Source organism: Rhinolophus sinicus, chromosome 16, assembly GCF_057876585.1.
Source record: "Rhinolophus sinicus isolate RSI-liver-muscle chromosome 16, RSI-T2T, whole genome shotgun sequence".
NCBI classification, from domain to species: domain Eukaryota; kingdom Metazoa; phylum Chordata; class Mammalia; order Chiroptera; family Rhinolophidae; genus Rhinolophus; species Rhinolophus sinicus.
In genome coordinates this window covers 187,457,782-187,478,922 of record NC_142516.1, presented here as the reverse complement: position 1 = coordinate 187,478,922, position 21,141 = coordinate 187,457,782, and the positions used below count along the sequence as shown (strand labels likewise).

Sequence of the window (21,141 nt, the reverse complement as noted above, 5' to 3'; positions counted from 1 at the left end):
GCCACGAAGGCCCCAGCTGGAACCCCAGGGTGTGGGAGAGTGACACACTGCTAGCTCAGGGCCCGTGCCTACAGGTCTGCGAAGCTGAGGAGGGGCTGAGTGCAAGCAGAGACGCATCGGTTCCCACATTCCTCTCAGCTTTTCCCAACTGTGCCGCAAGCTTGTCCCAGACCTTTAGCCTGCAGGTCGTGCCAGGTTCCAACGCAACAGAGGCCTTTTCTGACCAAGAAGTGAAAGCAACTGACCTATTTTGGAGAGCTCTGAGCTGTTCTATCAAAAATTAAGACTTTTAACCATTTCCTTTCATTTCAGCTACTGAAGGGATCCAGGTCCAGCGATCACTTTGGGAGAACTAATTCAATGATTTCCTCAGGTCCCATGCATCCATCTGGGATTTCAGTGCCTCTGTCCACACGGCATTTCCCTCTTTCTGGCTCTGAGTTAGAACTGAAGGCCCAGTCCTCTGTGCAGCCTCCCCAGTGGCTTGTTCACCATCACACCCAGTGGCCAGGACTAAGTACGCTGGACAGGAATGGCGTGTAGACTCCATCACGGTCTTGCTGACACTATTACTTCAGAAATTAATGGATCAACCATCAACCTATCTTGGGATTTGTCTTGTATGACTTAATTTCTCATAAGTTTATAGCTTATCTCTCAACTCTAGTGTTGACGCCACGTCTTGCTGCTTCTCTTTAGCATCAGTGAGCATAGAATTTTGTACGTAATAGCGGCTCAGTCACACTTGTCGTTTGACCGAGAATATGGAATTTCGCCAAAGGGCTTCCTTCCCCCGGGCTCCCTCTAGATTAATCCTTACTCTGCCCCTGTTTAACCTCTGACTTTAAACACTGCCCTCTAGGAAAATTTCTCATCTCCAGAAAAACCCAAAACAGTCGAGAGAAAACAGCAGATTCAGGGAGGGCAGTTAAATGGAATTAAGGTTCTTGGGAAAGCATGCTGAATGACTGCAGATACCACACTGAAAATAATTCTTCCTAAAAGTTCTGAGGACAAATAATTACAGTTGGCACCTGAACCATACGGGTTTGAACTGCACGGGTCCACATACACACAAATTTTTTCCAAGAAATATACAGTCGGTCCTCCGTACGCTCAAATTTTGCATCATAGATTCAACCAATAGTTTTTAGCAGTTAGGACTCCTGAGACTCAGAGGGCTGACTTAAGTTATACTGAAGTACTCTGTACCATAAACTGAATCATGAGGAGCTATTAATTGAGAGGTGAGCTTGACATGGGAAGTTAGAGCTGACAAAGGCTTTAGAGCTTTGTTAGAGCTGACAAAGGCAGTAAAATGCAAAGGCTAGAGTGGAATTCATCTAAAGAGGCTATTCTTTTAAAGATTTCTGGGGAATTACCAGAAAACCAAGTTAAGAGCATACCGTTTTAAAGACTTGAGACCAGAAATATAAGCCCTACACTGAGCAAAATGTGACCCGGCGGAGGAGGGTTTTATAGGACAGCTTTGACTGACAGCTTTACCACTCTGTCGTATGTGTGGCCTTCGTTAGATGCTTCACAATTAACCTTGGTAAGCATCATAGTCAGTTTATGCTGCTGTAACAAAATACCACAGCCTGGGTGGCTTATAAACAACAGAGATTTATTGCTCACAGGTCTGGAGGTTGGAAGCCCGAGTTCAGGGGGCCAGCATGATGGGGTTCTGGTGAGAGCCGTCTTCCAGGACGCAGACTGCCATCTTCTCACACGGCAGAAAGAGGGCAGGATAGCTGTGTAGGGTCCCTAGTATAAGGGCACTAATCCCATTCACAAGGCCTCCATCCACGTGAACTAAACTTTCTAAGGGCCCCCACTTCTAATGCCATCACATTGGGGGTTAGGATTTCAAGATATGGATTTGGGAAAGGGGTGAAATTCATTCCACTAAAGTCAGGATAGAATTTTTCTGACTTCTGAACTAAATAGGTCTGATCGTCCAGACTTCTGTTAATGAATAAAGTATGGCAATTCATATTATTATTAATTTATAAAATACATGTTCAGCTTAAAATTTATTTTCGCAATTGACTCTTGGGCTTGCAGATAACACACACGGCACTTAGATAAAGTAATATCTAAGTGCTGTGTGTGTTACATACTTTATTTTGTTTAATCCTTGTAACAATCCCTGGGAAGTAGGATTTATTACCCCCATTTTCTAGGCAGGGAAGTCGATGCGCAGGAGATGAATTTATCACGTTCTCTGATAATCACTGAACTTCCTACATAGCTTTGCTTGGGGGAGAGAATGCTCTGAGCAATGAATACAAGCTTCCCATCTAATCCGCCTTTTCCACTGAACATACGTGTAGTGGCATTCTGACTTTTACATACCAGACTCCTTCGAGTTTGTTTACAAGCCTTACAAACAGGAAGTGGTGATCCCTGCCCCAAACACTACCACCTTTCCTTCAGAAGCCTGTTAGAACTACTCAGAAAAACATCGACCCTGACTGCACTCAAGAGTGGTCTCTGAGGGATGGTGGATGGCATCACTTACTTTCTCTCCCCTGGATGATACAGGACAATGAACTTCTGAAAATCAACCAGGTATTAAACTGAACAAGAAACGGCATCTGGTTGTTCCAGAGCAGCGAGGAGCTCTTCCACGCCTCTGAATGCCCTTCTCTGCACTTCCTTTCCCTGCCTCCTGACCATGGTACCCCATTCCTCGGCCCACACCTGCCCCTCAGTCCTGTTCCTTTATGCTGTCCGAGTCAGACCTCCATCGCCTCCTTCACCTCTATCACCATGTCCCAGTGCTTCTCCCGTGTTATTTCCTGCACACATCACTGCAGCCCCTCCCACATGTGCGTGGAACAGGCGCCCACGGTCCCCGCCTCCGGGCCTGCAGATGACCAGGATATTCTCCGTCCTACTTACGAGGGCTTTCACAACGGAAAGCCTGCCCATCTCCCTCCCCTGCGTGGTTCCCTGCTGCCTTCAGAACCAAATCCAAATGCCGGGGCATGGACCCGGGGCCCTTGGTGATCGGCTCTTGGCTTTGGCCACTGTCCCTCCACGCCACGCGCACTGAGCACAGAGCTTCACTCTGGGGAAGGTCCAGCCAGCGATTGTGCCGGATGCTTTCTGCCCCCTCCTACTTTGGTTCTGCTAAAGCCCGGTGGTGGGTTTTTTAGGAAAACTGCCCCAGTCATTGCCTTCTGGATATCCAGGTCCCTTGCAAGATGCCTCTGAGCTCCCCGCGTTAAGAGACCGAGTCTATTTCCACACCCACTAAATCTGGACTGGCCTGAGACCTGCTCTGACTGTGAAAATGTGCTGGGAGTGCATTTTGTGGGTTCTGAGCCTGGGCCTTGGACCTTGGGCCTTACTGCCTTGGACCCTTACCCAACCACTGCATCAATTTGACCTTCATTTATGGATGTAAATGAAACAACATGCCTGAGGCTTGAGATACGATTTCCTAGGTAGCCTCTGAAGTGCGGGATGGAACAAACCGTAAGTTCCCACTTGCCAGCAGTCATGATCTCCTTATGGGAACATGTTTCTTGAAAAGCATCTCCTTCAACCCTCTCCAGAAAAGGAGAAGAAACACAAGAAGAAGCACCTGGGGCAGAGTCCCAATTCCTACTTCACGGGTGTGAAAAGCCCAGGAGGCTGTAACATCACCGCCGTCCTTAGCCTTGCCCCAATGGGAGTTTTGTGTGCTGGCTGCTCCACTGTCCTCTGTCCGCCTACAGGAGGAAAGGCCAGGCTTGCAGAGGATGCTCCTGCAGAAGGAAACAGCCTGAAAAGCACCTTGAATCGGAATGAGTGGGAAACCATTCCAATAAACACATTTGGGGATTAAAAACAAACAAAAAACCAGAAGCTCCTGGATATTACGCCCCCCATGGATGAAACTTGACCTATTGGGAATGAAAACTGGAGGGAGCCAGACGGATCCATTTCGCCTCCTTCCCTCCATGAACTGCTCTGAGGTCCAGTCCCTCCTTGCAACCCCCCATGTGAGTGGATGGGGTGCAGAGCAATTGCTGTGTCACTTCAGTCCTTTCCAGAGCACAGGTCAGGGCAGCAACGTACCTCAGAGCAAATCTACGTATCTTTCCTTGCTTTTCTCTCACCCTACCTGCTCCAGGCTTGCACCGTAAAGAAAGGACTAATGCCCTAACTTTTGCTGCGGGTCCAGCTTTCTAGAAGACAAGGCTTAGGTCACAGCCAGGGTGCACATGTCACAGCTAAGAAGCTCATTTCTGATTCAGATGCTACCCAGTCCTCTCAGGAGCCAAGATTCCCAGAAAGCACCGGGATTAGTTTCCTACTGCCGCTCTAACAAGTCGTCACAAACACAGTGCCTTAAAACAATGCAAATTTCTTCTCTGACTGCTATGGGGGTCAAAAGTCTGCAATCAGTTTCACTGAGCCAAAATCAAGCTGTTAGCCATGGTAGAACCTTCTGGAAGCTCTGAGAGAGGAGAACGTGTTGATTGCCTTTTTCAGCTTTGGGGATGATGGCCTTTGTCCCTTAGCTTCTGGCACTTTCCTCCATCTTCAAAGCACATCATTGCAATCTCCGCTTCCATCGTTTAATTGCCTTCGAATCTCCCTCTGTCTCCCTCTTACCCCTGTGATTACATTCAGGGCCCGTCCAGATAATCCAGGATCACTGTCCATCTCAAGGTCCTTAATCACCTCTGCTGAGTCTCTCTGTCATGTAAGTTCACATCACAAGTCCCAGCAGTTAGGCCCCTCCCTGGGATCTGTGAGGGGCCGTCCCTGAGCCCCACAGCACACACAGTCCTCGTATATCCACAGCAAGTGTGCCAAACCTGTTGCCTCCCAAAGGGTTCTCAGCAGTGAGTTTCCACCAGTGTCAGGCCCTTATTTCATTTTCAAATGAAAGCCCAGGTTAATAACATAATTCATTGTTAACTGGGACAGATATTCCATCCCATCCTCTCATTGTTTAATCAATCAAACTTTTGGGAGTTTAATTGTCTTTGGTCATCACAACATGAAATAGACACTTGGCAATTACCTACATAATTTGACCAATTTGGATGTCAGATGCCCTGATTTTATGTGGATAGGCTGTTTATTTTGCCGAATTCCTATTTCCTTTTGTGCTAGGTAGGCCAACTGGTTCGGAAGCAATAACTTTCCACGGCTTTTAATTAGAAATTAGAGCTTAATACACACAACTGGTATCATACTTAATCTCCTTTATGACCTGCTTTGATGACTCACAGGAAATTCATTAGGCACCAAGAAAAGAAACTGAATGCGAGTAAGTAGATTACCCAATTATCTAGGTCTCATTTCCTCCATGCTTTATTCTCATAAAGTCTTATTCTTGACTTAAACCAATATAAATATGTAGAATGGGAAAACAAAATGTGATGACAGCCTGGCTTCAAGGCACTCGTTTGGTTGTGTTTTTAAAACATGCAGTCTTTCAGGTAGGTGATGTGTTTGTCCATTCTGCGAACACATGCGGATTGTATTGGTACACCAGGGAGTCTCCCACGCGTGGTACATGTAGCAACGAGCAAATCAAAGTCCTTACTTCTTGGACCTTCCGCTACGCTTAGGAGAGACAGATAATAAACAAACATAGAAGTAAATAATGTCTGGTGAGACATGTTATTTAAAATAAAATAAAGCAGGGTAAAGAGAAAGAGCATGATGGCAGGGTGGGGTGTGGGGTGCCATGTCAGACGGTGGCCAGGGAAAGGCATGTCTGAGAGGAAACTGCAGGAAATGAGAACACGCGCTTGCACGCATAGGAGATAAGAGCAGAGGGAACAACACATCTAACTGGAGACATAAGCAACAGGAAACACAATGGTGCTGAGGCAGGTGTGCTTGGGTTGTTGGAGGAACAGCAAGGGGGCCAGTGTGGCTGGAAACAGAGTCATGGGGGACGCTGTAGACTGAATGTTTGTGTCCCCCAAATTCATTTGTTGAAACCTAACCCCAATATGATGGCATTAGGAGGTGGGGCCTTTGGGAAATGGTATTTTCCTGCATGGTCATGAAGGTGGCACCCTCATGAATGCGATTAGTGCTCTTAGAAAAGGGACCCAGAGAGCGCCCTTCCCCCCTTCTGCCCTGTGAGGGCACGGTGAGAGGACGGCCATCTGTGAACCAGGACATGGGCTCTCACCAGACACTGAATCTGCCGGCGCCTCATCTTGGACCTCGTAGCCTCCAGAACCGTGAGGAATAAATTTCTGTTGTTTATAAGCCCCCCCCCCCCCCCCCCCCCGGTCTATGGGATTTTCTATAGCAGCCCGAACGGACCACATGAGGAAACAAGGCCAGGGGAAGATTCTACAGGCATTTTTATTTCCCAGCCTAATAGCATCCTATGCCCTCTGTTTTAAAAGGATTCTAGTTGGCTGAGATTTCCTGTATCACACTCCACAGGCTCCACAGCAGGACACGTGTAGGGACGATGGTTGGTAACTGGTCACTGTGGTTCCGGTTAGCTCTGGACCCACCTCCATGAGCACTATCTCACTGCTTGGTTTGCTCTGTGCAGTGAGTTATATGCATCTGTGTCGCCTCTGCTCAGCTGACCAGGACTGTGGGCTCCATCCGGCAGCGTCACGTCTGCCCAGGTGCACCTCCTCCACACACAATACCAGGCCAGCCTGCAACACGTCTCCATAAAATCGGCCAACGAAAAGGCGAAGCGGGCTGCTCAGCTTCTCCCAGCTGTGTGTCTTCAAGAACCAAAGGCAGTGCAGAAACGGGGCATCTGCAGTGTCCGTGGGTCCCGGGGCCGAGGGCACCGCAGGGCACACCTCTCCCATCAGGCCCTTCACTGGTGGGGACACACGGTTGCAAAAGGAATCTCTTCAGAGGTTCTTCTAGCAGCCTCTACCCAGCAGGTTCCGAGGCCTGGTTCTCTGTGGGTCCACCAGGGAAGTCCACTGTGAGGGTTCCTTTTGCGTGTCGATTGGACTGAGCTAACAGACGCTCAGAGAGCTGCCAGAACAATATTGCCGTAAAACTGGGATGTTAAGTGTTTACTGTTCTTCACAGCACCTCGAGGTCTTTTGCGGTTAGGAGCAATAGAAATCTAAGAGCACATATAAAAGCTATTATTTCAAGTAACTGAAGAAAAACCAAATGTTGTCATGCCACTGCTATCACTGAGATGGGTCACAGCCTTCTCCTGCCCTCTTTAAAATTCTTTAAAACAGCCCAAACAGGTAACATTTGCTTTTCAGTCAATAATGAAGCTTTTTTTTTTTGTTCTCCTTTTTGGATGAATAAAGCAATCATATCCCACCTCTTCTCCAACTTCGACCCCAGGCTTGGGCATAAGTTCCCAGGAAGGGGGTTAGGGTGCTGGGGTCACTATATCACCAACATATCTGCACCACACTCAAAATCACCTCTCCCAGCTGACATCCGACCAGGGCCTGGTTTGTACTAGTGCACCCCAGGCTCTGCCCTTTGCGTGGCTTCCTGCCCCTCTGACAGATTGAGCTTTGTATTTACCTGAATATTTACCATTCTGGATGCTCTTCTTTCCTTACCAAGAAAGACCCAAGCTTCCGTCGGGATCATCTTCCTGCAGCCTGAAGAACTTCCACTAGCATTTCTTGTAGTACACGTCTTCGTTTTCTTTTTTCTGCAAATGTCTTTATTTCATCTTCATTCTAGAATGTTTCTCTGGATACAGAATTCTGGGTTGACAGGTGTTTTGGGTTTTTGTTTGTTTGTTTGTTTCCTTTCAGCACCTTAAAGATGTTGTTTCACTGTTTTCTGGTCTCCGTTGTTTCTAATGAGAAGTCAGAGAACTTTTGAGTTATCGTTCTCCTGTATATAAAGTGACATTTTGCTTTGACTGTTTTCACAATTTTTCTTTATTTTTGGTTTTTTGCAGTTTGACCATGATGTGCCTAGACATGGTTTACTTTCACTTATTCTGCTATTTCACTGATCTTCTGGTATCTATAAATATTTTCCATCAAATCTGGGGAAATTTCAGCCATCATTATGTCAAATATTTTTTGTCCATTTTCTCTCTTCTTTTGGAATACCTATTACCCATATGTTCGCCACATGTGCTCAGAATCTTCCTGCTTTTGTTCACGCTCAGTGCCTTCATGTAGTATTTCTACCCCCAGAGTATATAGCTGTTGCCTACGGAGGATGAGTCTGCTAAAAGGTCACCTGCTGCTACCAGAAGTGAACCATGTTTGGGATGTTTAGAAGAGGCCATTTGATAACCCACCGTTCACTCGCCCTCACTCCCTCTCACGTTCTCTCCTTCCTAACTTCCCCCGGCCTCCCAGGAAGTTCAGTCAGTGTGAAACAGAACTTCTCCAACTGAAAAGTCCCAGTTCCAGCTGTGGTCACGTAGAAAATGGTTCCTTCTGTTCTTCTCATGGAAATATGGTGTAATAAATTAATAAAAGTCTATAAAATAGCCCAGTCCTGAATCCACTCATTCTAAAGTCAGAAGGATTTAAGATTCCAGAGGAATAAAAATCGAGTCGAAAGCTGTGGGTTAGGCCCAATTCTTCTGAGAGCCAGCTGTGTGACCTTAGACAAGTTACTTATCTTATCTAGCCAGGAACATACAAGGAGACTGTCACACCCCACCTGCCTCAGAGATTGGTTATGAAGATCAAATGAGGTTACGCATGGGAATATGTTTTAGAATGACATTATTCTACTGTGATTCCCTGAAGTTCAAAGACTGAATCTACCGTGTTTCCCCGAAAATAAGACCTAGCCAGACCATCAGTTCTAATGTGCCTTTTGGAGCAAAGATTAATATAATACCCAGTATTATATTATTATATTATATTATATTACATTATATTATATTATACTACACCCGGTCTTATTTTACTATAGAATAAGTAAAATAAGACCCAGTCTTACAGTAAAATAAGACTGGGTCATATATTAATTTTTGCTCCAAAAGACGCATTAGAGCTGCTGGTCCAGCTGGGTCTTATTTTCGGGGAAACATGGTATGCCCTGGGTCCTGGCATGTAGTTGGGGCTTCTGTAAATGTACAACCAAATGAACTAAATCTAACCCATTCTTTCCCGCAGTGTTTAGGGAGCCCTGTGAGAGAAATGACCACTCACCCACATCCCAAAGGAAGGAGGGTCTGCTTTCAGCAATCCAAAGCTGAAGTCACTTACTTGTAACATCCGAAGTGAAATCTATCCTAATTGACTAGTGTCATTAGATATGCTTCTTAGGATGCCCCCACCCCAACAGCCCCTTGGGAAACCTTTAAGGGGAAGCATGAACCCCTTATGGGAAGCCAGATGGCCTCATTTAATAAGCAGGGAGGAGAAAGGGACTCAGTGTAAACTATGATAGATGTTTCCACGAAGGGAAAGTGGGTTTTAAATTCAATAGGAATAGGGACCTGAGAACTAGGCAGGCTACCGGTGTCCCCTTGGGAGCTTAGCCCTGAGCCAGGAGAGGCTGCTGAGAGAGGAGGTGGGGCCGAGTGACACCTGGGGAGGGGCAGGGTTGGGCTGCAGGGAAGGTAAGCCTCAGGTATAAATAAAGGGAAGGACACAGGAAAACCAGAGGCCTGGTTTGGAAGCCACCATTCAACCTGTCCCGGCGTAATGCCTCGTGTGCGAAATGAGTTCAATAATTCCCACCTCTTAGACTTCTACAACTGTTTTCCAAAAGTCAGCCCCTTTCCCCTCCCCAAAAGTCCTCTCTGCCTCCACATTTTTCCCAAGGGAAAGGAATAGCGGCTGCCTGTGTTCAGTCAGTCCTGTGGCAGGGAGTGGACAGTTAGGCTGGACGAGCCCAGAACTGCCCTCCCCGCTTTCTCCAGCTGCTTCTGGCTTCTGTTCCTCGCACCGATCTTCTGACCTTCCTTCTCTGAACACATTGAACTCACCCGCGGGGCTTCTGATAACTTGCTTCTTTTCCTGCCCAGGCCCTGGTGTGGTGGCCCTTTCTCATTGTCCAGGCCTCTGCTCAGAGGTCACCTCTTTGAAAAGGCCTTTCCGGACACACACACACACACACACACACACACACACACACACACACCAGCCTCGGTTTCCTTGTTCCCAATCGCTTCCTATCACATCACTGCTTTCTATTTTTCTCAAAGCTCCTAACACCGTGTGAAATGGTCCTGTGTACTCATGTGACTGCTACTGTCCATCTGTCTGCTCTCAGCAGAACGCAGGCTGCGTGAGAGCAGGGGCTCCTCGGCTCACTGCGGCATCCCCAGTGCCTAACCCTTTGACGTTCTGATAAATCTCTGACGAATGAATGCACAGAACAAGGTGGGGATTCTTGAAACAATGAGCTTACGCACTGGGAGAGTGTCAGGCCTCTAAACAATGGCGTTTATCATTGTTTCTGTTACTATCATTCCTCTTGTGTTGCAAATCTGATCTGTTGGATAAGGCAGTAATAATGACCTCACAATGGAAAGCAGGAAGCATTGATGTTTTCAAAAGTCACCTTTCTGTTCTCTGGAGGACAAGGGCAAGACTGAAGAGATTCACCACAAAACTTCCAGAGGCAGCACTGAGAGCTGATGCGAGCACAAGCTGATGGCTTTGTGCTAACCAGCTGTGTGACCTTGGGTAGGTCTCTCAACCTCTCTGAATCTGTTTCCCCATCTGAGAAATAAAGGGAATTCACTAGATGCTGCCTAAGATCCCTTCTAACTAAAAACGTCCTTCATCTCCTCATACTGTTCTCGACTACCTCCTGGAAGCAAAGCGAATAAACTAAAGAAGCACAGGCAGTCCGGAAGTTCCCGAACTAAATACTGCTGTCGGTTCCCAAATGATTGCACTGCACAGGCTCCTCCTCCCTGGGGATGGGGAGACCCAGAATTGGTCTCAGAAAGCCGCCTCTTCCACCTTTGATTCAGAGCAGAGACTACCTTGCTTTGAACGCAGTATTAGCAGTTCTACTCCTGGCTCTCTTTTCATCCTTAAAACATTGCCAGGTAGGCGTTATAGCTCCATCTTCATCATCTCCAGTTTACAAGGTGGGGAGGAGGGGGAAGAGGGGTTGGAGGAGGGGGGCGCGGTGCCAAGAAAGGTCCCAGCTGAAAGGCAACTGGGCTGGGAGTGGAAACCAGGTTTGTCTCCTCCCCACCCCCTCTGCTCCCCCAGGTGGGTGGGAATTCCCACCTAGGGGTCCCAAACCTCATTACCAGAATCAGTGGGAACATCTTCAAGAGGGTCCAGGGCCCGCCCCGGTCCTCCTGAATCAGAATCTTTAGGGGTGCGGCCCAGATGCCTGTATTTTTCGGAAGCCCTCCCGGTCCCTGTGGTACTCGGCCAGACTCGCAAACCACTACAGTATAAGGGGCTAAGAAGCCACGTAGCAACTGGAAAAGAGTCCCGGGAATGTTGCCAACACCTTACCGTCGTCATTTTGAACTACACCCTCCTCTCCCTGTGTCGCTCCCCACGGGCTGCGCCTGTGCCCGGCAGGCGTGTCCCCGCAGCGCCCTCTGCTGGACACGCAGTAAAACCTTAACTGCAACCAACCCCCTCGGCGGGGGAGGCATAGCGGCGCCAAGCCGCGCTTCCCAACCGCTTTATAATGTCAAAAAATGTGACACAACACCTCACGTTGATGTGGAGGTGACTACTACTGAGAGAATGCATAGTGATATTCTGTTAATGAACAAATGAATCAAAAATTTGCTTTTAACTAGAACAGTACTAGCCACGCGCTCAGGAGAAATACACTTACTTGGTTTACTTAGTAGTTTGGGGCACGACTGGGTAAAGAGTTGCTTCCCTAGGAGTTGCCCAGACTTTATTTATTCGTCTACTCTTTCTTTCTTTCCCAACACGTATTTATAGACTGCCTAGCAAATACGAAGCACTCTTCCAGCGCGGAACATGACAAAAAGTCTCCCCTGATGGAGTTTACAGTCTAGTGATGGAGACAGGTAAGAAACGCGTGAGCAAACAGGAAGTGTTTACTTACACAGGGTAGGGAATGCTATGAAGGAAAGGCACTAGCTTTTGAGAGCCCTATGTTAGGAAGGACAGTCAAGGGAGAACTCTCCCTGGAGCTGACTTGCAGCCAAAATCTGACATTTCGGATGGAATGAGCCATGCAAAGCAGGGAGGGGCCTCCAGGGGGCTTGGGGGGGTTCTCCTTTGACTCACAGAAAGCCAGAGTGGCTGGGCGTCCCGATAAGGGGGCTGCGCACTGAGCAGAGGCTAAAGGTTAACAACAGGCCCCGACTGTGACAGGCTCTGTTCCACCTGCCATCCACACATGGTCCCATTCGCTCTCCTCCAGTCTGAAGAAGTAAATAATAGTCTCAGCTTTTGAATGTTATAGATGAGACAATGGAGGCACAGAGAGATTACGTACTTTGCCCAAAGTTCTGTAGATAGTAAAATATCTAGTAAAACTAGGATTTAAACCCAGGCAGTCCAGCTCGGCTCGCAGCCTCAATACTTACCTATTACAGTAGTGCCCCCTTATCTGGGGGGCACACGTTCCAAGACCCCCAGTGGATGCCTGAAACTGTGGGTAGTACTGAGCCTTGTATGTACTATGTTTTTCCCTTTGCATACATACCTATGATCAAGTTTAACTGATAAATCAGGCACAGTAAGAGGTTAACAACAATGACTAATAATAAAATAGAACAAGTGTAACAATGTGCCGTAACAAAAGTCACATGAATGTGTTCTCTCTCTCAAAGTGTTGTATTGTACTGTACTCACCCTTCTTTGTCTTGTGATGGTGTGAGATAACACAATACACACATGATGAGCTGAAGTGAGGTAGAATTTTTCCACTTAATATTTTTGGACCTTGGTTGACCGTGGGTACCTGAAAGCACAGAAAGCAAAATCGGGGATAAGAGGGGAACAACTGCACTGCCTTCTAGGCATTGATAAGGAGCTCAAGTTTTATTCAAACAGCAACGAGATCTTCATAAGCTTTGAAGCAGGGGTTCTGAGTGATCTCTCTTATATTTTAACAGGACTGTACTAACTGGGTAATAGATTATAGGGAGGCGAAAGCAGGAGGAGGACAGATGGAAGGGAAGTACAGTTGTCCAGGCAAGGGATGGAGGTGGCTTAGACAAGGGGGTAGCAGTGGAGAGGAGGAAAAAATGGAAGGATTTAATACACAAGTGACAGGACTGGTCACAGGACAGATTAGATTCGGGATGAGGGAGACGAAGCTGTGAAAGATGGCGCCCAAACTCAGAAAACTGGATTATGGACCAATGACCGAGATGGAGGTGGGAGCAAATTTAGAAGAGGGAGTCGAGTTTAATTTTGCACACATTAACTTTGAGATGCTAATGATGCATTTAAGTGAAAAATCAAATAGGCTACTGGAAAACTCATAGATATCGCAACTCAGTGTGTGTAAAAGTGAACTCTTCATTCACCTCATTCTAAAATTCAGAGGCGAGGTCTAAGCTATAAATCCAAATATGTTTAGAAATGTATATTGCTACCTGAGAGAAGAGTCCAAGGACCAAATCCTTAGAAACTCCTACATTTGGAAACTGGATCTGGGAAGAGAAGGGGAGGAGGAAGAGAAGGAGCAAGAGAGAGCAAGAGAGCGAGAGTGAGAGAGAGCGAGAGCGAGAGAGATCATGCAGGAGAGCCTGAAGAGAGCCAATAAGGACGGAAGAAACGACAAGACAGACGCAGGCTAGGGCTGTGCTCATATTAGCCTCTGAAAAATGAAGACACCTCCTTCCTGTTTTCTTACACGTGGGGAGGAACTGGCCCAGACTCACATTCAGTGTCAAAATCTAGGCTAGCGAGCAGGGAGCCCAGACACTTGTCTAAGTCCACTCATCACTACAGTAAAGTAGTGGTGCGCCCCAAATAGAAAACATCTCCACGCTTTCCCTGTAACGCCTGTCTCCTGTGGGGCTCACAGGGTGACATGGAGGAGTGGACAGGGTGTCACAAACCTTTGGGAGATGGATTCCACTCTGAAGGCAGGTGGGGCGAACCATTATTAGTCCTGTTCTTGTTGTCATTTCCTGTGGTGGTGTCTTTTTTTTTATCTTTCCCTGCCATTGCCTCAGATTTCAACCACTTCTCTTTCCACTTTATTATTTTCCCCCAGAAAGCATTATGATTTTAGCAATCATTTTATCCCCACACTCCCATAATAACAGTAATTTCATTGTTAGTTAATATGCTGGTTACAATGTTCTCTTTCACATAGCTTTTCGGTGCTTGAGCATGGCTGCCATGAACATTTATGAGGTTTTATCTCCATGGTAGGGAGAAAGATGAATCTTCACTGAAACGTCCAACATGCACAAAGGGAGGTGACCGTCTAGGCAGAGTAGTCTCCAGCTTCTAGCCTGACAGCCCAGAAATCGAAGCATCATTGGGGAAGGTCTACCATTGGAAAACAATTATCATTTTCTTCATTATGAGAGTATATTTTACTGTAGGATTGAGCTTCTCAAACTGAATGAGCACCCCAATCCCCTGGGGATCTTGTTATTATAAATACAGCTTCTGGTCTGGGAGGTCAGGGGTGGGGACAGAGATGCCATATATATATATATATATATATATATATATATATATATGTTTCTTTTTTAATTGGGGAAGGGGAACAGGACTTTATTGGGGAACAGTGTGTACTTCAGCATTTTTTCCAAGTCAATTTGTTATCCTTTCCATCGTAGTTGTGGAGGGCACAGCTCAGCTCCAGGTCCAGTTGCCATTGTTGGTTGCAGGGGGCACAGCCCACCATCCCTTGCAGGAGTTGAACCAGCAAACTTGTGGCTGAGAGCCCACTGGCCCATGTGGGAATCGAACCGCAGCCTTTGGTGTTAGGAGCACGGAGTTCCAACCACCTGGGCCACCGGGTCAGCCCCAAGGATATGTTATATTTTTAACAAGCTCCCAGGTAACACTGAGATTACTGGTGAATGGACCATATTTTGAGTGCCAAGGATTTAGCAAACAAACACAGAATAACTAGGATGGCACAAATCAACTGTGAATTTGTCTCCTAACACGGCACATGCTGCTTCCCACTCATACTTCCATGCTGAAATAGCTCACGACTCCAGGGTCCCTTCCTTTCTTTCCCCTCCCCCCAACAGCACCCAGAGATCTAGAAAGGGAAGGTGAGGCCCCTGGGGTGGCACGAGGCTGTTTGGAACGGTGGGTGTGGGGTGGGAGAGGTGGGCCGGAGGGAGTCTAGTCTTGCCTGCCTGGGCAACTGATGCTTTGCCTCCTTCCTCAGCAGGTGAGTCAGATGCAAAGACACTCAGGTTCAAGAGGGAAAGAGCCAGAGCAAGTGAAAAGCTGTCTAAACAGTTGAGATGGACCCCACCCAGGAATTCATTTCACCTTCCCCTCCAAGGCCCACGTGGGGGAACTGCATTTGAAGGGATGCCGTCCCCTAAAACTGTCCTATCTACCTGGGAGGATAAAGGGAATGCCTCACCTTGATTCAGGACGAGAGACCATAATCCTTTGTACCTGAACTTTCTACCCCAGGGCCTGTCTACCCGCCCCCACATCTCTTATCTCCTCACCACCACCCCCTTCCAACAAAAACAAAAAACCATACACTCACTTCAAGTGGAAACATTAAAGAGAAAAATATGACCTCCATTTCCAGAGCTCCTGTATCATCCCAAACAGAAACTCTGTTGTCTACCATTTCTTGTGTAAAATGTCGTAACTGGAACACTTTTTATAAAACGACACTTTCCTGCTCTGCTATTTGGAAAGGCAGGATAAACGCTCGACGGCGGTGGGGCAAAGGAGCAGCTCTGGGGAGGCTCCAACCTGTTTCATTTCTTAGCCTGGGAAGTGACGCCAAGGGTGTTCGCAGGGTGGTGAGACATGGGGGGTGAGAGGGGGGCAGGGACACGGGAGAGCCAAGCAAGAGAAGAAATTTCCTGCCACCACAAAACAAGCACACATAATACACTCATAGAAATAAACAAAATCGGAAGGGAGAGTGTCTGCCTGTCTGTGGAGGTGGATTCAGACATGGGTCTAAAGACAGATAGATGTGTAAAATAACTTCTCAGAGGCCCTTCTGGAGCAAAAAGGGTACTTCCAGGGTGCTGGTGATGATCTGTCCAGACCCGGGTGCCTGCAGCCCAGGAGCGCTCAGTTTGTAAAAAGTTATTGGGCTGTACACTTACGATATGTGCTCTTTTCAGTATGTGCATTCTACTTCCCTAAAACCTTTTCTAAAAAGTAACAGGTCCCTTCTACTCTTCAGATGCTACTTTTGGAAAATACGCAACGCTTATTTAGGTTGTTAGAATGAAAAAGAATGCATACCGACGTGTAGAGCTGGAATAGTCCTTTCCACTCATTAATTATCCAAGAAGTGAAATTAGACCTGACTGGTCAGCCGGCTTGTTCTTGACGGGCAGAAGGAAACTGTAGTGACTTCTCCATGTCCGGTGCCTCGGGTTTGGCCGTGACCTGGCAACTCCCACAGCGTGGTCCAGGGCATAGGACCCAAGAATAGCCGTGGCTGCTGACTGCAGAGTCTGCTTCCAATGAATGGAGTTAAGATGGGAGTTGAATGGATTCACGATGGCACTTTCTGACAAAAAATGGAGAGGAAGAAGAGGGGAGAATGAAAAGAATCTAAATAGAAGGAATCTTCTATTTAGGTAAAATTATGATCTTTGAGCTATAGGCTCCAATATTCCTCCAAAGCATATATCACCCCCTTTTTTTTAATGTTATGGAAATGAAAACATTTAAATGGAATTTCCTCTTAAACTTTTGATCTTATTAACTCTGCGATTAGGCCTACATTGAAGAAGGCTATAAGAAATGAGCCATATGAAACCCATACTAAATTTACTGTAGGGGTATTTACTGATGAGAGCCGATGGAAGAAATGCCTATATGTCTCATTATTGGACACTAAAAAAATTCCTAGAAAAAATGATTTTTTTTTACACAAAAATGATGGTGAATCTTATAACTACTTATATTCCCACCACCTTGGCCCTCACCCAGGACTTTTTTGTTGTTGTTGCTAGAAGCTTCTGACCCAATCTGGGGCCCACCTCTAAGGACTGTGCAGGACTGGAAGACACCGTTTGGTGCCATCCTCACCCCTGGCTTCATCTGACTGTCTTGCTCTCATTTTTGCTGTGCACCAACTGCCTTGATAATTTTTGAAGAGGCTGTGTGCTACATAGAACTCAGTAAGCTGCTACCAATAGTTTTTCAAGCAAGGCAAAGCATAAGGAAAAGAAATCGATATATTCTCCAAATTATGTTATCTCTAATTCCCACGCAGTGCGCTCTTCACTCGAAAGAGTGGAGAGTAGGAGATAAGCTATCTTCCTCCTGCAGCGTGTCAGCAAGCATCCACCCACCCCTTCTCACGGCTAAGAAGTACTTGCTGCCATTTTTAACAAAATAATTTATGGGTAAGTTTTTCAGATCAAAACCACAGTAGTGCGCACACACACATACACACACACACACACACTCACTATGCTTATTAAGTGAGCAGAAAACCCATTTCCTCCCAACCACAGAATTTAGAAATAGATGTCCCTTAGCTCTTCTCAGGCATATATGCTTCTTATTTCTTTGGTGCATTGTCCTTACAAATTGTCTATGTACAATATAAATTCCTCCCCCATACTTCATTTGTATTATTATTTAGGTATTTATGAGAACGTTTTAGAAGTTAAATGTGACATTACATGTGAAAACATTATTGCGATGAGTTACAATCCAAGCATGAAATCAGCTGCCAGTTCCCCGGCCATGCTTTTCCTCGCCCGGCTGTCCCCGTTAGCTAGTTACCAGTTTGATGCATACCCTTCTAGACTGTCCTCTGTGCTTTTGCAAATACGTACGTGTCTATAGCAATATACTGATTTTATTATGTGTCTGTGTGTTTAATGAATGGTTTGCTGCACATGTGTTGTTTTATCACTTGCTTTTTCCACTGAACAATATGTCTTAAAGCTCTTTTCCGCTCCGGGGAAGAGCTCTCTTCTGTTAACCTATCCAGACAGCCTCCTCTAGCCACCGCTGCTGGTCTTCCATCTTTGTCAGTCAATGGCACAACCAAAAACCCAACTTGCTGGTCATACAGGAATTCAGTTTAGTTATTCTGTAAACAAACTCAGGCTCAGAGGTTATGTGACTTGCCTGAAGTTATGCAGCTATAAATTGCAGAACCAGAATTTGAACCCAACTCTTCTAACTTTGAAACAAGTGTACTTATCAGTGTGGATGAGAAAGCTGTCTTTACATGTCTATGTCATGTTTAGTTTTCCCTGAAGGCATCATGTGACCCAGGAAAACGCATATGTTGACCTTAGAGCTCATAATGGGTCCCGGACCCAGGTTCTTCCCCCTTCTAGCTGTGTGACCTTGGGAAGTCATTTAACCTTGCTGTGCCTCACTCTCTCACATACAAAATGAAGGAAATAAGTGGTCTGTCTCCCTCACATGGCTGTTATGAAGAGCCAAAAGTAGTAATATACACAAAAGCGCTTTGTAAATTGGAAAGTACTCTAAAGATGATGACTATTTGAAAGTGAAATGATTTTATCCTTCTGTGCAATATATATACATAGTCTATGTACAATATAAATTCTTCCCCCATACTTTATTTGTATTATCACTTAGGTAGCTATAGAAAAACATTTTAGAAATTAAATGGGACATTACATGTGAAAATATTATTATCAATTACAATCCAAGCATTAAATTAGCAAAAAGTTCCCCTGGTCCATGCTAGGATTAATACGTATGTATATATTTTCTGTCTCTGGTTCCTGACATGGAGGTCCTACAACCCTTGTAAACAGGGGTGCTAATAAAACCTTTTGTTCTAATATTTAATCTGACCTGGTATCCGACACACAGCTCAATGCCCTGGTAGGAGAGTCTGGTGACAGAGGCATCACATGGTGGGCTCCTGGATGAGTTCAGGACGGGGTTGGTCACCAGAAAGACCAGCCGTGATCAGAACCTTGGACCTGTCTCTGCTGGGAAGGGGAGAGGGGCTGGAGATTGAGCTAATCATCAGGCCTACATGATGAAGCCTCCAGAAAAATCCTGCAAGTACCTGGTTTGGAGAGCTCCCGGGTTGGCAAACACAGCTCTGTGCTGGGAGGGTGGTGTATCCCGACTCCACAGGGACAGAAGCTCTTGTGCTCGGGGAGACCCCACAGACTCCACGCTATGGATCTCCTCTCTTCATCTGGCTGTTCATTTGTGTTCTTAAAAAATCCTTTATAATAAATCAGCAATAGTAAGTAAACTATTTTCCTGGGTTCTGAGAGCTGCTCTAGCAAATGGCTGACGAGGACGGGGTCGTGGGAACCTCCAATTTGTAGCCACGTCAGACAGAAGCTGCAGGTGACCTGGGGACCTACTACTTGGAATTGGCATGTGAGTGAGGGGCAGTCTTGTGGGACTGAGCCCCTCACCAGTGGGATCTGGGTAGTTAAAGTGTCAGAATTGAATTACAGGACATCCAGCTGGTGGTGGAGAATTGGTCGGTAAGGGGAAAAAACCCACACATCAGGTGTCGGAGGTATTGTATGTGAAGGTAAAAGAAAACGGTGTTTTTTTCCCTACGCACCTTCACAGAACTATGAAGAGTAAGGCCACTTGGAAATACGTTTTCTTAGCAACATCTAACCATTTGTTTCACAATGAATTCTCTTTACACTGTTATAGTTTGTGAAAATGGTATCAGCCTCTATCCCTACAGTAAAGGATATACAAATAGTGTAAGACAAAAATGGGCCAATAAAAAATTATGTTCAAATAGATTTCCATAAGTAGATTTATATTAAATGTATGATATCTAGGAATGTATGTATTTTTATAATTATATTTATATATTTAAATTATATCTACTTATACATCAGATTACACATTTTAAATATATTTTATATTTCTATTATATTTGTATCATATATATTCCTATATACATTTCTATAACTTTACTTCTTGGACTTCTGAACAAATTTTTACATATACGATATTTCAAATAGAATTAAAACTTAGCTCTAAAAGCCATTATAAATTACTATGCACTAGTGTGCCCTATGAGATCTAAAAAAATTTACTTTTCCATAGTTAACATTCCAGTGACTTCTGCTAAGGCAGACTTGAAAAATAACTGTTGCCATAACAACAGCTTGTTTTCTTCTGTTTGTCTCAACTATGTAATAAATTTCAAAGATGAATTCGACCAATTAAATACTGCCTCCAAAATAGCCTGTAATTGATTTTCACTTTTTTATTAATTGCTGCCCATATCCTAACCACAAGTGTTGTGTTCACTCATTCAAAAAAGCTTCACACTGGTGTTAGAATTCAAAGCATCTAGCCACGTTCAAGGATGCATTTATTTGTTTATTCAAACAAAAGGACCCAATTGGGAGCCAGAAGTCCATAAACTTGGACCCCTCCCGTCTGTTCTCCACTAGTTGTCCAAAAATGAGAAAAGTAAGGAGAATGTAATGAATTTTTCATAGAATTAAATGTATTCAATTTAGATGATTAGCCATCATTCAGAGACGATGTCCTTTCATTCACGAAATGGCAATGGTAGACTGTAGTTGTGGTTGTATTTTTAATGGGCATTATTGGCAAACTTATACAGAGTTCCAAATATCTTAGGAAATGTTATTGGTGCATAAAATCCCTAAGTCTGGGAAGTACTGTACTATAATATTTTAATTTAATAATAAAAGTAACACACGTTAAAGATTCAGAGTTCCACTGGTTATAAAATTAAAAATAAAAAAACTTGCTAATTCCTTTCTCCACATTATCCCCAATCACAATTCCCACAGTAATCACTATTAATAATTTATTATGAAACTTCTGAAAAAAATTTATACATATGCAAACACATGTATATTCTTTTCCCAAAAGGGATACTATTTGTACTACTCTATGCTTTGTTCGCATAATGAAATTTAATTATCTTCAGACCTTTTCTTTCAAAATCCGAAATTTTCTCTGTTATCCTAAAATTGTACTGGGTTTGTACTATAAGCTGAATCCCATGACTGTTATGGGGGGCAGTGGGCAGAATGGCAGGATGCACCAGGAAAGGAGGAGTAGCCCGCCGACACATGAGTAATCTGGAAGGGAAATAAAATAAGTATATGATGTACTA

General features: G+C 45.2%; 1 protein-coding gene, 1 long non-coding RNA gene and 1 pseudogene across 4 annotated transcripts in view; 2 read left to right on the top strand and 1 right to left on the bottom strand.

Annotated features, from left to right (window-relative positions):
* The window catches only part of SLC25A30 (solute carrier family 25 member 30), a 61,360-nt gene extending 41,555 nt beyond the window's left edge, over positions 1 to 19,805 (bottom strand). For all 3 annotated transcript variants that reach the window (XM_088793030.1, XM_088793032.1, XM_088793031.1), the window contains exons 1-2: positions 16,293 to 19,805; positions 12,717 to 12,825 (exon numbers count right to left, since the gene is read on the bottom strand). The gene's annotated coding sequence lies outside the window, so the exon portion shown is untranslated. The remainder of the gene's footprint in view (positions 1 to 12,716; positions 12,826 to 16,292) is intronic.
* LOC141570997 (small ribosomal subunit protein eS27 pseudogene) lies at positions 3,530 to 3,930 on the top strand (annotated as a pseudogene).
* Positions 10,131 to 16,286, top strand: LOC141570998 (uncharacterized). The gene is made up of 3 exons (XR_012495431.2): positions 10,131 to 10,963; positions 11,835 to 11,923; positions 15,235 to 16,286. It is a non-coding gene; the product is annotated as an uncharacterized LOC141570998 (long non-coding RNA).
* Positions 19,806 to 21,141: the final 1,336 nt, after the last annotated feature.